The sequence below is a fragment of the Lithobates pipiens genome, unplaced genomic scaffold (genome assembly GCF_037356315.1).
Source record: "Lithobates pipiens isolate NorthernLeopardFrog02 unplaced genomic scaffold, aLitPip1_a1.2 Scaffold_28, whole genome shotgun sequence".
NCBI classification, from domain to species: domain Eukaryota; kingdom Metazoa; phylum Chordata; class Amphibia; order Anura; family Ranidae; genus Lithobates; species Lithobates pipiens.
This window is the reverse complement of record NW_027507789.1, coordinates 81,431,620-81,448,784: the sequence shown is the minus strand read 5'-3', so window position 1 is coordinate 81,448,784 and position 17,165 is coordinate 81,431,620. Positions and strand designations below refer to the sequence as shown.

Sequence of the window (17,165 nt, the reverse complement as noted above, 5' to 3'; positions counted from 1 at the left end):
GGAGATTGAGGATGGTTCCATTCTCCTATTGACCTCCCCGTGGCTCCTGTCCTCCCTACCAAAAGACCTCAGAGGTCACCCCGTAGTGGGAGCTACGTTGGCTGTTGTGCGGAGGTTGTTCCGCTGCACACACATTGCTCCCCTGCCATCACCAATGACTCCGGTTATAGGTAATCCAGACTTCCCACCGGGATTTACCAACAAGAAACTGCGACAGTTGACAGTGGTGGGGAAACAGCGTCTGGGAGAGGTGTGGCCCACGGGAGGGCTCCCGACCACGCAAACTGTCGCCGAGCTTTCTGACCCTCCGCTTGACTTGTTTAGTGCTTATCAACTTCGTCACTTTCTTCTGGCCATACAAAGGGCCCCCTACACTCCTAGAGACCTGACACCCTATAAATCCATCTGTCACAAAAGGGAACCTGTGCGACACACCCTCTCCCTCCTGTACAACCTATTGAGTAGTCAGGAGGAGGAGTCGACCCCACCATTTATCCACAAATGGGAGAGGGACTTAGGCATCACATTTACCCCACAACAGATAGGGAAGATCCTGACCTTAGTACATAAAGCTTCCATCGCAAACCAATATCAAGATACAAGATAGTCTCACGCTGGTATAGAGTCCCATACCTTCTGAATAAAATGGATAGATCGATCCCGGATGTTTGTTGGAGGTGAAATTCAGATATGGGGACCATGGGACACCTTTTCTGGGCATGCCCGACCTTGAGGAACTTTTGGGTTCCCAGTAGCGTTTCAACACAGATTCCGAAAATTGCCGAGCATGAACGGCGCCTGCGCACTGAGTCCAGGTTCTATCCCCACTATCCAAGTGGACATAGAGTAAGAATATAAAAGAGCCGAGCGCAGCGAGGCCAAGCCCGAAGCGTGGCGAGCGAAGCTCGCCTGCGAGGGGCCCTCTAATATTCACAACCCTATGTCCGCTTGGATGGTGGGGCTACCACCTCCACTCACCGCGCAGGCGCCGTTCAGCTTCGGAGATTTTCCGAAGCTTCGTCTGCTCCATACTGTGCATGCACAGTACGGCGCGGACACTATATCATGGCCGGACAGTATATGGCAGAACACCGGCACCAGTCAACCACCGGTGTCATGTGCGTCGCTGTGTAATATAGAGCAGGGTCTGGGGGCCAATACCTCCCCGCAATTTCGGTCGCAATAGCATTGCCCTACCAATACGCATATGTTTTCCGCGCCAGAGGAACTTGATAAAGATTGAGCGAACCGCATGTAAGAAAGTCTGGGGTATTTTGATAGGTAAGGCTTGTAGTAGATACAGAAGTCGTGGCATCGCGTTCATCTTCAACACATTACAGCGTCCGAACCATGACAGAGCTAGTGGGTCCCATCTTTTAAGGTCCGCTGTAAGCCCATAGGCTTCTTTTGATGTTGTTGGCTTTGACCTGTTTTTTTTTTGCTTGTTTCTCAAGGTGAGCATCTTGGCGTTTGTCAAGAGGGTTGGGCGTGTCTTGAGGAGAACGCTTACGGCCACATCAACCTGAAAGCACCCGATCTCGTCTGATTTCAGAGGCTAAGCAGCGTCAGGCCTGGTTAGTACCTGGATGGGAGACTCCCTGGGAAGACCAGGTGCCATAGAAGGATCTGGTCTGGTTAGTGTCTTGATTGGGAGATCGCCTGGGAATACTGGATGCCGTAGGCTTCTTTTTATGTTGTTGGCTTTGACCTGTTTTTTTTAGCTTGCTTCCCAAGGTGACCATCTTGGCCTTTGTCAAGAGGCTTCAGAGTGCCCAAAGAGAGTGCCTACGACCAAATCACTATACTATATATCTATATCTATAATAATAAATAATATTTTTAGTTATTATATATAAGATACTATATAGGTGATTTGGCCGTAGGCACTCTCTTCGGGCACTCTGAAGCCTCTTGACAAAGGCCAAGATGGTCACCTTGGGAAACAAGCTAAAAAAAACAGGTCAAAGCCAACAACATAAAAAGAAGCCTACGGCATCCAGTATTCCCAGGCGATCTCCCAATCAAGACACTAACCAGGGGGGCGTGGCCTAGGCATGAAGGAGTGAGGACACTCTTTTCCGGAGCTCCCGATCCGTGACCCCTCCGCACCCCTTTACCACAGTCTGGTCGCATATTTTGGCATCGCCGACATCCCCGCGCTTCGGCGGAACACAGCCAGCCGAGCGGGGTCCGCCGCTGCTGCCATGGACAGGTACTTGGTCCAGCTGCAGCCTCCGGCCTCCACGCCGGATCCAGCCAAGATGGCGCCCGCGGCCTCCGGCGCTCCAGGACACGCGGCACAGAGGGAAGGTGAGCAGACTGCTATGCAGGGACACGACATGCCCCCGTTCTCCCCGCCTAGTGACTTGTCCCCGTGTCTCCCCCGCTCACTGTCCATGGCCTCGCTTGACAGCCCGGACCATAGCGGCCTGCCACCCTGGTTCCCTCACAACTCCCAACTGTCCCAGAGACCCTCCCGCAGTGGAAGCCTCATCCCAGAACCGAATGGCCAGGCTGCTCTCGCCTCAGACACACAGGGGGACCCACCGCTGCCACCAGCACCGGCATTATTGGGGGACAAGGCCATCCTAGCTTTACTCCAAAACCTTCCCACTAAAGCAGACTTTAGCTGTATGGCAGCCAGGATTGAAACGACCTTGCGACATGAAATCGCAGGGGTCAAACGTGACGTGTCGGCTACGAACGAGCGGGTGACCACCCTGGCATCGGATGTGACCTCCCTGACCACTGATGTTTCTGGCCTGCAAGCCGCACATGATACCCTTGCTGACAGAGTGGCACAGTTGCAACTCCTAGTGGATGACCTTGAGAATCGCAACCGCAGACGCAACATCAGGATCAGAGACTTGCCCGAAGCCACTGGCCAGGCAGACCTCAAAGCCACAGTTACAGCTATATTTAACGCCTGTCTGGACCGCGCTGCTGACACAGTAATAGCCATTGATAGAGTCCACAGGACCCTGGGCCCCAGGAGCCCCACAGAGAACCGGCCACGTGACGTTTTATGCTGTCTCCACAATTACTCAGTTAGGGAGGATGTCCTGCAAGCGTCGTGGCGCAAAGGCAGCATTGATTTTGACGGGGCCCAAGTCACCCTTCTGCCAGATGTATCCCGCAAGACCTTCCAGATGAGAGGCTGTCTGCGACCCCTTCTGGAACACCTAACTGAACGGAGGATTCCATACAAGTGGGGCCATCCGTTTCACCTTATAGTGCGCAAAAATGGGAGGCCCCTTGCGCTACGACACCCTTCGGAGGTCCCGTCCTTTCTGGAGGCTTTGGGCCTGCCCTCGGTTCAGGTCCCCGACTGGTTGGCTCCTGTTGTCCCCCAGGGAGCAGTGGCCCCGACGAACAACCCCTCAACCAGGCCACAGAGAGTGAGACGCCACCGTCGATCCCAACGTCAGAGATCGCAGACCCCTCAAGATCGTGAACCCTGAGAGAGTACAGTAATTTTCCGTTATTCCTGTGTTATACCCTTTTTTTTTTGTTTTCTTTTTCTCTACCAACATAGACGGCTGGAGTATCCAGCTTTGTGTTGTTTACCATGCCACGGGCCATTGTTCCCAGCGCCCCCGCTAGGGGAGAGGAAGGACATTGGAAGAACAGAGTTGGACACTGCGCTTCCTGGACGAAGCCCTGAGTTATTGGCGGTACTGTTCACCATTCTCGTTACTGTTTATCTACAGGTGCCCTAGTCTCGGCGCTCTTTGTGTTTTTGGACTGCCTGGTGGTGCCCCCCGGGTGCCCCTGGGCGGCGTTCCCGCTCCCTCCCCCTCTCCTCCCCCCCCCCCTTTTTTCCATTTTTTTTTTTGGGGGGGGGGGAGGGGCGGGTGCCTGGGTGGTATAAAGTTATCTATACTCTGTGTTGAAAAGTTTAATATGTTGGTCTAATTATGCACTGTTCTACTGTTGTTAACTGCCCGATACCTGCTGCAGTGATGTTCTATAATGCGTTTGATGTCGTAGTTAAGATGCCAAAGAAGCTCCGTGCACGCCCGATTGCGACTGCATGGACCATGGGATGCTGGAGGGGTACTGCACCGACGAGTTCCTCCCTCTGCAGTGCCTTACCTCTTCCCCCACTAGGCCCCTCTGCCCTAACCGGCAGGTTCTCTCCGATAGGAGCTTTAGCAATTCCCCGATCTATCCCCACCCCTCCTACCCTCCTCCTCCCTACTAACTCCGGACCTTCTCCGCTTCGTTACTGCTTTTCCTTTTTCTCCTCCTCTTCCTCTGTGCTTGAACTCTATATCTACTACTGACTCTGGTGGGGACCGCCGGCCGGGTACCACTGCCGTCATGGCCCTGAAGCTGGTTTCCTGGAATGTGAAAGGGCTGAATGTACCTGAAAAAAGGTCCAGCTGCCTGACAGAATTGTGGCGGATGAAGCCCCAAATAGTTTTCCTCCAGGAGACCCATTTCAGGACAGACCAAATACCACGGCTTTATAGTAAGCACTTCCCCCTGGCCCACCACAGCACGTCCCCTACTTCCAAATCGAGAGGAGTGTGTGTTCTTGCTAAAAACTTGCCGTGGCGCCTGTTAGCTGTCCAAGCCGATAGTGAAGGGAGATATCTCTTCATTAAGGGAACTCTCCACTCGCAAACTTTTACTCTTGCCAACCTATACATGCCGAATGTGGACCAGCTGCCGGCCTTAGAAGCATGCTTGGATGCCCTGGCTGCATTCTCAGAGGGTACTTTGATCGTTGGGGGGGACTTTAACCTCACCTTGGACCCCCGCAGAGACTCATCATCGGGCACCTCTGCGATTTCTGCGAGAACGCGTTCACACATAAGAGACCTGCTACACTCCCACCGACTGATCGATGTGTGGCGTACGCTTCACCCACAGGATAGGGACTATACGTTCTTTTTCACCGCTCATGGTTCTTACTCACGTATAGATATGTTTTTAGTCACCCACAATGCTATCCCGGCGGTCACAGACGCTCAGATAGGCCACATAGCCCTGTCTGACCATGCCCCGATTTCTTTGATGCTGAAGCTACAACAGGAGTCGCGTGGTCAGTCCTGGTGGAGACTGAACGAGTCTCTCCTGAAGGACCCTGAGACCCACGCAGACCTGCTTAGGGAATTAGAAAGTTACTTTGATCATAACCGTGATTCTGTTTCCAACCCCCTCATGTTATGGGCGGCTCATAAATGCTACATTAGGGGCATTCTTATTAAACATGGTCATAGACTCAAAGTGGCCAAAACTGAGGCTCTCTCCAAACTTATTGCCAAGTTGCATGCGTGTGAACAACGACACAAATCCCAGCCGACTGCTGCGCTGGAGGTAGAGGTGAGAGATCTTAGAGAACAAATCAGAGATTTCTCTCTCTTTCAGGCTAGAACCAGACTCATGTGGGTCCGCAGGACGTATTATGAATATGGAGACAAGTGTAGTAGGTCCCTAGCGAACTCCCTGCGTGCCCAACGCAACGCGTCCTTCATTCCAACCATAACCTCCCCTTCGGGTGCCAAGCTTCATGATTCACGGGAGATAGCGGAGTGTTTCCGATCTTTCTATGAAGCCCTTTATAACTTGCACCCCCGGGACTCAGGAGACGCCCTCCAGGCCGGCACAGCGGCCATTGACGAGTACCTAGCTTCGGCAAACCTCCCGTCGCTGACACAGGAAGAGATAGAGCTTCTCTCGCAACCTATCTCCCCGGAGGAATTGTCGGCAGCGTTAAGAGACTCACCCAAGGGCAAGGCACCAGGCCCAGATGGGTTTACGGTCCCTTATTATAAGGCCTTCCTCTCCCTGTTGTCCACGCCGTTTGTGTCAGCTTTTAACGCCCTATTGGAGGGCCAGACCTTTCCACCGGAGCTGTTGCAGGCAAGCATCTCGGGCATACTCAAGCCGGAGAAGGATCCGCTTCTCTGTGCGAACTACAGGCCCATCTCCTTATTAAACAGTGACCTTAAGCTCTTCACTAAGATACTGGCGGAGCGGTTGGCGCCCATTCTCCAACGCCTGATACCTCTGGATCAGGTGGGGTTTATTCGTAACAGGGAAGCCCGAGACAACACTACCAGGACAATCAATGTTATAGAACGCGCCAGACGCCTTAAACTACCGATTATGTTGCTCTCTGTGGACCCAGAAAAAGCGTTTGACAGGGTGAGCTGGCCTTTTTTGCTAGCCACCCTGCGAAGCTTGGGTGTACCCCCCCATGCTTTCATGGGTTACAGCTCTTTACTCGTCACCGACGGTGATGGTTAGGGTCAATGGGTTTGCCTCGTCGCGTTTCACTATTGGCAATGGAACGAGGCAGGGATGCCCGTTGTCCCCCCTTTTGTTTGTCCTATCGCTTGAACCCTTGCTGCACCACATCAGGCAGAACATAGACATCAAGGGCCTGGACACCCCCTCACACCACCATAAGGTCGCAGCCTTTGCAGATGACCTCTTGTTCTATGTCTCGGAGCCTCACATTACATTGCCGAATCTCTTAGCGGAAATAAGACGATATGGCACCCTGTCAAATTTTAAAATTAACTTACAGAAATCGGAAGCACTCAACGTCTCCCTGTCTACCAACGCCCAGACGAGTCTAAGCACTAATTTTCCCTTTCGTTGGGCAACTGGGGCTATACAATATCTGGGTACCAAGGTTCCCCCGGACCCACATCTGATTTTCCAATTGAATTTCCAGCCGCTTCTAAAAAATTTTGCCATAGATCTAGAGAGGTGGTCAAAGTTGGCGACCTCTTGGTTTGGGAGATGCAATGTGCTCAAAATGAATGTAATGCCCAGACTCTTGTACCTATTACAAGCCTTACCGATAAAAATCCCCCAATCATTTTTTAAAGCCATGCGCTCCATCTTTATTCGATACGTATGGCAGGGCAGGCCTCCAAGACTCAGCCGAACATTACTGCTCAGATCAAAAGACAAGGGAGGGATTGGCCTCCCAGATCCGGCATGGTACTATACGGCGGTGCACATGAACAGAGTAGTTGACTGGTGCAGACACCTGAAGGATAAGCTGTGGGTTCGTCTGGAGCGTGAATCCGTACCATTTCCAGGTTTGCCCTGGAGTGGACCGGGCTGGTCGGGAGCGACGCGGGCACACCCACTCATTGAGCAAACGTTACAAGAGCTAGACAGATATTTTACCCTGACGGGCGTGCCCAGTTTCCCTTCGCCCATGACTCCTATTATTGGACACCCACGCTTTGAACCCGGCATGACGGAAAAGTCTTTCCGCCTCGACCCTGACCGGGACCTTGTGCGGGCCTCTTCTTTTCTTGGCCCTAGGATGTGGACAGCGGTCTCCACTATGTACGAGGCGTTAGCAACCACGGCCCTGGGACAGTGGAAGCTTGCCCAACTCTCCCACTTCTTTAAATCTTTGTCAAACAGTGGCGAATTCCGCAGACCCCTAACATCGTTTGAGGAGGTATGCTCAGGAGAGGGACCGACCCGAGGGTCTCTTTCCCTGTCATATCGCATCCTACTGGACCAACTCTCCCAGGGTAACCTGGTGTTCGTGGAAAAATGGGAGCGAGACCTGCATGTCCGGCTCTCGCCAGACCAGAAGAACCGCGCGCTTCTTTTTGCGCACAAGTCATCCCTATGTAGTAAATACCAGGAAATAGCTTATAAAATTTTGACCCGATGGTACAGGACCCCCACTGTCCTGGCGGCTATGTTTCCCGGTCACAGCCCTTTGTGCTGGAGATGCGGTGAACAAGCCGGCACGTTACTACATATCTTTTGGGAATGCCCTCAACTGGCCCATTTCTGGAGACAGGTTCTCAATATCATTTATGACCTCACGGCTATTGATCTCCAGAACAACCCAGCTGCGATCTTCCTCAATCTGACTCCACTCTCGAGCAAGAAGTACCATAAATCTCTCTTAAAACATCTTCTGAGTGGGGCCAGGGCATGTATACCTAGCATGTGGAAACAGCAGGCCGCTCCACTGGTGTCTCACTGGTTTGCAAGAGTTTGCGACATCTACCGTATGGAACAGCTCACATCAGCGTTAGGCGACAGGGAGGAAGAGCACACTGCTCGTTGGTTGTCGTTGGTTGTCTTGGAGCCCCCCATCCCCTTCTCCTGCCCATTTGCTCCCCCCTCTTTCCCTACCCCCTAACTCCCAAGTATAATTAAAATACATGGTGATTGCAAGGATCTTTTCGTTTTGTTCCCTCGATTTCCCAGCCAGGGGTTGGCGGCCCTCGGGGTGGTCCCGGCTGAGCTCTTTGACCAATAGAATGAAGGTGACCGATGTTAGAGGCCCCTCAGTCTGGGCCTTGAGGGGGATCGCCCCGCGGACTGCCCTGGTTTATAAGTAGACACTGAGGTGCCAGATCATTAGAGTGGGATAATGTGGTGGCCTAGCCACGGCTGGGGCTGCTGCTGACATAAGTTGTTAGGTTTCCCCCGGTCCCCCACGAAGTATTAACTATGTATTTTTGTTAACCTGGAAAACTGAGGGATCTATGTCTTTTACAGTTTGTCTCTGTATTACCTGCAATCCGTAAATAAAGAATTAAAAAAAAAAAAGACACTAACCAGACCAGATTCTTCTATGGCACCTGGTCTTCCCAGGGAGTCTCCCATCCAGGTACTAACCAGGCCTGACGCTGCTTAGCCTCTGAAATCAGACGGCATCGGGTGCTTTCAGGTTGATGTGGCCGTAAGCGTTCTCTTCAAGACACGCCCAACCCTCTTGACAAATGCCAAGATGGTCGCCTTGAGAAACAAGCAAAAAACAACATAAAAAGAAGCCTATGGGCTTACAGCGGACCTTAAAAGATGGGACCCACTAGCTCTGTCATGGTTCGGACGCTGTAATGTGTTGAAGATGAACGCGAGGCCACGACTTCTGTATCTACTACAAGCCTTACCTATCAAAATACCCCAGACTTTCTTTCATGCGGTTCGCTCAATCTTTATCAAGTTCCTCTGGCGCGGAAAACATATGCGTATTGGTAGGGCAATGCTATTGTGACCGAAATTGCGGGGAGGTATTGGCTTCCCGGACCCTGCTCTATATTACACAGCGACGCACATGACACCGGTGGTTGACTGGTGCCGGTGTTCTGCCATATACTGTCCGGCCATGATATAGTGTCCGCGCCGTACTGCGCATGCGCAGTATGGAGCAGACGAAGCTTCGGAAAATCTCCGAAGCTGAACGGCGCCTGCGCGGTGAGTGGAGGTGGTAGCCCCACCATCCAAGCGGACATAGGGTTGTGAATATTAGAGGGTCCCTCGCAGGCGAGCTTTGCTCGCCACGCTTCGGGCTCGGCCTCGCTGCGCTCGGCTCTTTTATATTCTTACTCTATGTCCACTTGGATAGTGGGGATAGAACCTGGACTCAGTGCGCAGGCGCCGTTCATGCTCGGCAATTTTCTGAATCTGTGTTGCTGTGTACTGCGCATGCGCAGTACACAGCGGACACTATCCAATGGGGGACCATATGTGATAAGACACCGGCATGGGGAACTGAAGCTATGGGTCAAGCTAGAGCAGGAGATGGCGCGGGTTCCACTGGCTGGTATGCCTTGGGCGGGGAGGCCATTGGAGCCCTGTGTGACTACTCACCCGTTAATTGGCCCCTCGCTCGCCGAGATGGATAGTTTTTTTCACCTTTCCCACCTGACTAACTTCCCTTCTGCTATGACCCCAATTATTGGACATCCTAGATTCCCTCCGGGCCTGTCTGACCAGGCCTTTACCAGGCAAGCCCCGAAAGGGCTTCTGAGAGCAGCCCTATTTCTTGGACCCACGGGCTTGATTCCCATGGGGACCATACTGCTAGAGCAACTACCTGTTGCATTGAATAGCTGGAGAGCTAGACAGCTAATCCATTTCCTCGGATCACTACCTAACCATTCGTTCTTCTCTAGACAGTTCCACCCCTTCGAGGAACTTTGCCTGGATGATGGCCCAATTCGTGGTTCCCTCTCTAGGTCCTACCAAATCCTGACAGACGCACAATCCTCCACGGATCCACCCTTCCTAGCTAAATGGAAAAGGGACTTACAAACTACATTCTCCAAACCACAGAAGGACAGAATACTCTTTTTCGCCCATAAGTCGTCACTCTGCAGTAAATATCAGGAGATCTCATTTAAGCTGATCACACGCTGGTATCGTACACCGGTGGTGTTGGCCAAAATATTCCCCGGTCAATCTGACCGCTGCTGTCGCTGTGGGCAACAGACTGGCACCATTCTCTACATTTTCTGGGAATGCCCTAAATTACAAACATTCTGGCAGCCTGTCCTGAGACTCATCCACAAGTTCACAGACATTTCCTTAGCCAATGATCCCGCAGCAGTTCTTCTCAATCTAACTCCTATGTCGAGAAAGCGTTATCATAAGTCCTTACTTAAACATCTCCTCAATGCAGCTAGGGCCTGCATCCCAAGTCAGTGGAAAGAGCAATCTGCTCCAATGGTGACCCAGTGGTTCGCAAGGGTAAATGATATTGAACGAATGGAAGACCTGACTGCCACAATGAGGGATAAAACATGGGAACAGATGGTTCTACTGGACCCAGTTTCGCTTTTCGGAAGAATACCTCCGTGAGACATAGTAAGCTCATGGTGATCGTTGGAGATCGCTGTTCCAAACGTTGGACAGCTGATGAGCTGGTGAGCCGAGCGCGTCTCTTGCTCCCTGGGAGGGGACCCCACCCTATCCACTCTACCCACGACACCCCCTTACCCCTTCTTTACCTTTTCTGCCATTTCCTTCCCCAATCTTCTCTTTCCCCTTCTCCCTCCTTTCAGTTCTACTATTTCCCTTCTTAACTCAAAAAAGGGAAAAGAAAATGGTATGTTCCGACCCCATTTGACTACTACACAATACTCTTCCCCTATCTATGGATATCTAAACTCTTCGAGGGTAGCAGGGCTAGTATCAATACTATTTTTTTTTTTTCAAATATAAATTTTTATTATTATTATTCTCCCGAACCTGGGGAGGGAACCCCGCAATACAGATAGCGGAACAGTTATCAACAAAAAGCACCACAAAACAAATGCAGATCAAATCAAATATGCAAGGTAAGTACATTGCAGGATACAGCTTAACTGACAGTAACAATCTCCTATGTCATATGGACCCACAAGCATGGCAATTATACCGCATGAAGGAGAAAGAACCCTTCAATTGGAGCGTAAAATTCCGGGGTCTACCCTCCCCAATCCCTACCCTTTCCCCAGAGGGAAGTGGGCGTGAGTCTACAAAGAGGACATATTGGGAGGTACCCAGAGGGGAAGGAAGGCAAGTGGGGGGGGAAATGGGGGTTGGGAGGGGGAAGACAGAGAAGGAAGTATCAATACTATTTTAAGTGATAGAGGATCCCAACGAGATGGAGCTTTAATCTCATCTTGATATGACCGCAAAGCTGTACACGTGCTATTCTCCTCAGACTTCTTACCATTGGCTCTGATATCCATGCAATATGATCGTTTGTTTGTAACTATTTGTATCACACATTCTGTGAAGTTGCCTTTGCATTGTATGTCGCATACTACTAAATAAAAAAAAAAAAAAAACAGAAGCCTATGGCACCTGGTATTCCCAGGCGGTCTCCCATCCAGGTACTAACCAGGCCCGACACTGTTTAGCATCCGAGATCAGACAAGATTGGGCGCTTTCAGGGTGATGGGGCCGTAGGTGATCTCTTCGGGCACTCTCAACCCTCTTGACAAATGCCAAGATGGTCACCTTGGGAAACAAGTGAAAAAAAAACAGGTCAATGTCAACAACATAAAAAGAAGAATACGGCACCTGGTATTCCAACGCCATCTCCCATCCAGGTACTAACTAGGCCCAACCCTTCTTAGCCTCAGAAAAGAGAAGAGATAGGGCTCTTTCAGGGTGATGCTGCTGTAAGCGATCTCTTTGGGCACTCTCAACCCTCTTGACAAATGCCAAGATGGTCACCTTGGGAAACAAGCAAAAAAAAGAAAACGAATCAACGCCAACAACATAAAAAGAAGCCTACAATAACTGGTAATCCCAGGTGGTCTCCCATCCAGGTACTAACCAGGTCCGACTCTTCTTAGCCTCCAAGATCAGACGAGATTGGGTGCTTTCAGAGTGATGTGGCCATAGGCAATCTCTTCAGGCACTCTCAACCCTCTTGACAAACACCAAGATGGTCACTTTGGGAAATAAGCGAAAAAAAAACAGGTCAACGCCAACAACATAAAAAGAAGTCTACGACACCTGGTATTCCCAGGCGTTCTCCAATCCAGGTACTAACAAGGCCCGACTCTATTAGCCTCCAACATCAAACGAGATCGGGTGCTTTCAGGGTGATGTGCCCGTAGGCAATCTCTTCAGGCACTTTCAACCCTCTTGACAAACGCCAAGATGGTCACCTTGGGAAACAAGCAAAAAAATAAAAATAAGTCGGAAGCTAGAGACAATACGGCCCGAGTCCTCAATTTAATCCATGCAGCGCATGTACAGGGAAGGCCCTTGCTTATGTTGTCAACGGACGCGGAGAAGGCCTTTGACAGGGTGGCCTGGCACTTTATGCAGGCCACCCTGGAACATATAGGTCTTGGCCCCAACATGATGAGCTGGGAAATGTCGCTTTACTCCACGCCATCGGCAGCGGTACGGGTGACCGAGTGGTGCTCGGACTCTTTTCTCACTAATGGGACGAGGTCTCACTAATGGGACGAGGCAGGGGTGCCCTCTGTCTCCCCTAATTTTAATTCTGACACTGGAACCACTTATGTGTCACGTTTGGAATGACCCGAATATTACTGGCATATCCAAACCCTCGGCACACCACAAAATTGCGGCGTACGCTGACGATCTAATTTTTTCCGTCTCCAATCCACACATTTTGCTTCCCAAAATACTTGCGTCTCTACAGCGACACGGCAGCCTATATGTATTGAATATATCGGTTCCGGATGGTGAGGCCAAGAGGCTCCGCTCCTCTTTTCCATTCTACTGGGCTGAAAAATCTATACGTTAACTGGGCGTTGACATCGCAGCGGATTTAGCGCAATTGTACCTGCTTAATTTTGTCCCTCTCCTGGATAGACTGAAATCTGATTTGGGAAACTGGCATGCTTTAACACTGACCTGGTTCGGGCGCTGTAATGCATTCAAAATGATGGCCCTCCCTCGGATCTTATACATGTTCCAGACATTACCGATCCGGTTACCCCCAATTTTTTTCAGACAACTGCAGCTGCTGCTCCGGGACTTTATTTGGGCGCGCAAACTGCCCAAAGCCCATTTGCAATTGCTTGCCAGACCAAAGGACAAGGGGGGTCTGGGTCTCCCAGATCTCAGACAATACTACAGAGTGACTCTGCTAGCGAGAGTCGTTGATTGGCATTGTAATGGCCCACACAAGCAGGGGGTGGAGATGGAGATTGAGGATGGATCCATTCCCCTATTGACCTCCCCGTGGCTCCTGTCCTCCCTACCAAAAGACCTCAGAGGTCACCCCGTAGTGGGAGCTACGTTGGCTGTTGTGCGGAGGTTGTTCCGCTGCACACACATTGCTCCCCTGCCATCACCAATGACTCCGGTTATAGGTAATCCAGACTTCCCACCGGGATTTACCAACAAGAAACTGCGACAGTTGACAGTGGTGGGGAAACAGCGTCTGGGAGAGATGTGGCCCACGGGAGGGCTCCCGACCACGCAAACTGTCGCCGAGCTTTCTGACCCTCCGCTTGACTTGTTTAGTGCTTATCAACTTCGTCACTTTCTTCTGGCCATACAAAGGGCCCCCTACACTCCTAGAGACCTGACACCCTATGAATCCATCTGTCACAAAAGGGAACCTGTGCGACACACCCTCTCCCTCCTGTACAACCTATTGAGTAGTCAGGAGGAGGAGTCAACCCCCACCATTTATCCACAAATGGGAGAGGGACTTTGGCATCACATTTACCCCACAACAGATAGGGAAGATCCTGACCTTAGTACATAAAGCTTCCATCGCAAACCAATATCACGATACAAAATAGTCTCACGCTGGTATAGAGTCCCATACCTTCTGAATAAAATGGATAGATCGATCCCGGATGTTTGTTGGAGGTGAAATTCAGATATGGGGACCATGGGACACCTTTTCTGGGCATGCCCGACCTTGAGGAACTTTTGGGTTCCCAGTAGTGTGCCTTCTACACTTGACCGAACAGCCTGTTCGAAAATACAAAAAAACCCTCACGATGCACCTCCTGAATGCCGCCCGGGCCTGCATTCCCGCACTGTGGAGGCAGCCTCAGCCCCCATCCAAGGTGCTGTGGTATTCCAAAGTCAATCATATTCTCCGGATGGAAGAATTGACCGCCACCCTTCACAACACTGAAGAGGCATTTAGTGTTACATGGAGGCCCTGGAGGTATTTTACTGTTACGCGAGACTACATTCGGGAGGTGAGCAGTGCCTCCGTCCCAGAAAACGACTGAACATCTAACGTTTACCTACGTAGGCCATGTCTGCCCTGGGTGGCATTCCCCCCCTCCCTTTTTGTCTTTATTTTTCTTTTTTTTCCCTGCCGCCATCCCCCCACCTCCTCTCTCTCCGTCTTTGCACTCTCTTCTTCCCCCGTCCTCCCTTTTGACTATGCCTTGTCTCCTTACTAGCCTTCGGGACCCAGAAGAACCCCAGGGTTCTGGACATGACCGGCTCATATTTTACTCTGGTTCACGTAGGTCATGATAAGCTGGCTCGCTGTGGTCCCAGTTGTTCTCCATGATTACATTTGTCCGAACGGAGTTGCACTAGTTATACTGTACTACATGTCGGAGGTGGGGTTTCTCTATTTTTTGCATGAAACTGTAGGACTCCCCTCTGAGAACCCAGAGTTATTTGGCTGCCTATTTTTTGTTAGCATGTAATTGTGACCCTGGCTCATGCTGTATGGTTGACTGTTATATTTATGTTGTTCTACTTAATAAAAGAATAATAAAAATTAAAAAAATAAGTCAATGTCAACAACTTAAAACTAAAGCCTATGGCATCGAGAAATCCCAGGCGGTCTCCCATCCATGTACTAACCATGTCCCAACCCTGCTTAGCCTCTGAGATCAAATGCACGCTCAACCCTCTTGACAAACGCCAAGATGGTCACCTTGGGAAACAAACAAAAAAAACAAGTCAACGCCAACAACATAAAAAGAAGCCTGCGGCATCTGGAAAACCCAGGCGGTCTCCCATCCAGGTACAAACCAGGCCCAACCCTGCTTAGCCTCTGAGACCAAACGAGATTGGGCGCTTTCAGGGTGTTGTGCCCGTAGGCAATTTCTTTGTGCACTCTCAACCCTCTTGACAAATGCCAAGATGGTCACCTTGGGAAACAAGGGAAAAAAAACAGGTCAAAGCCAACAACATAAAAAGAAGCCTACGGCATCCGGAATTCCCAGGCGATCTCCCAATCAAGACACTAACCAGGCCAGATCCTTCTATGTCACCTGGTCTTCCCAGGCAGTCTCCCATTCAGGTACTAACCAGGCCTGATGCTGCTAAGCCTCTGAAATCAGACGAGATCGGGTGCTTTCAGGGTGATGTGGCCGTAAGCGTTCTCTTCAAGACACGCCCAACCCTCTTGACAAACGCCAAGATGGTCGCCTTGAGAAACAAGCGAAAAAAACAGTTCAAAGCCAACAACAAAAAAAGTAGCCTATGGCACCTGGTATTTCCAGGCGGTCTCCCATCCAGGTACTAACCAGGCCCGACACTGTTTAGCCTCTGAGATCAGATGAGATTGGGCGCTTTCAGGGTGATGGGGCCGTAGATGATCTCTTTGGGCACTTTCAACCCTCTTGTTAAACGCCAAGATGGTCACCTTGGGAAACAAGCGAAAATAAACAGGTAAACGCCAACAACATAAAAAGAAGCCTACGGCACCTGGTATTCACAGATGGTCTCCCATACAGGTATTAACCAGGCCGTACACTGCTAGGCCTCCGAGATCAGATGAGATTGTGCGCTTTCAGGGTGATGTGGCCATAGGTGTTCTATTTAGACACTCTCAACCCTCTTGACAAATACCAAGATGGTTATCTTGGGAAACAAGTGAAAAAAAAAAGGTCAACGCCAACAACATAGACCATGGCGGTCTCCCATCTGACCCAGACCCTGCTTAGCCTCTGAGATCGGGCGCTTTCAGGGTGATGTGACCTCAGGCGAACGCTTTGGGACATACTCAAAACTCTTGACTGATGCTAAAATGGTCACCTTGGGAAACAAGCGAAAGAAAAACAGGTCAAAGCCAACAATATAAAAAGATTCCTACGGACCCTGCTTAGCCTCTGAGATCAGATGAGATTGGGCGCTTTCAGGGGAATGTGGCCGTAGGAGATTTCTTTGGGCACTCTCAGCCCTCTTGACAAATGCCAAGATGATCACCTTGGGAAACAAGCGGAAAAAAAAAAACATGTCAACGCCAACAACATAAAAAGAATCCTACGGCACCTGGTATTCCCAGTTGGTCTCCCATCCAGTTACTAATCAGGCCCGACAATGCTTAGCCTCCGAGATCAGACAAGATCAGGCACTTTCAAGGTGATGGGGCCATAGGCGATCTCTTAGGGCACTCTCAACCATCTTGACAAACGCCAACATGGTCATCTTGGGAAACAAGCGAAAAAAACCAAGTCATTGCCAACATTGGAGGCTAAGCAGGGTTGGGCAATCAGTTTCCTTGCCTGAAATAGGCATCTCAGAACTGCCATCTGGCTACTTCCCGGGTTTCCAACTCCTTCAACTAATCCCAGGAGACAATACTTCGCCTCCATCCTGGTGGAGGTTCCAACCACCCGATCAATGGTTCCTGTCACCTCTGTCCAGTAGCGGATCAATTTTGGGCCTCTCCAAAACATGTGCATCATGTCTCCCCTCATGTTCCCGCACCGGGGGCAACTTGCGTCCGGCCGTTCGGCCAAACTGAAAAAGTTTACGAGGAGCATAATAGGTTCTATATAATAAGAACAGATGTGACATCCTGTGTGATGAGAGCCACAATTCACCACAGGCAGGATTCCTGTGGCCAATTATAGCTCGGGGGGTTTAGTACACACCCCACACTATATAAGGCCGCCAGCACGGCGGCCTTGTATAGTGTGTTGCGGTGGTCAGGGAAAGAGGACGATAGGCAGGGACAGTGTCTTTACTGC

At 50.7% G+C, this 17,165-nt stretch overlaps 4 pseudogenes; all 4 read right to left on the bottom strand.

Moving 5' to 3' along the window:
• Positions 1 to 11,565: 11,565 nt before the first annotated feature.
• LOC143937677 (5S ribosomal RNA) lies at positions 11,566 to 11,684 on the bottom strand (annotated as a pseudogene).
• A 322-nt stretch (positions 11,685 to 12,006) lies between these two features.
• LOC143937764 (5S ribosomal RNA) lies at positions 12,007 to 12,125 on the bottom strand (annotated as a pseudogene).
• Positions 12,126 to 15,667: 3,542 nt separating this feature from the next.
• LOC143936618 (5S ribosomal RNA) lies at positions 15,668 to 15,786 on the bottom strand (annotated as a pseudogene).
• Positions 15,787 to 16,452: 666 nt separating this feature from the next.
• On the bottom strand, positions 16,453 to 16,571 carry LOC143936813 (5S ribosomal RNA; annotated as a pseudogene).
• Between the last annotated feature and the right edge of the window lie 594 nt (positions 16,572 to 17,165).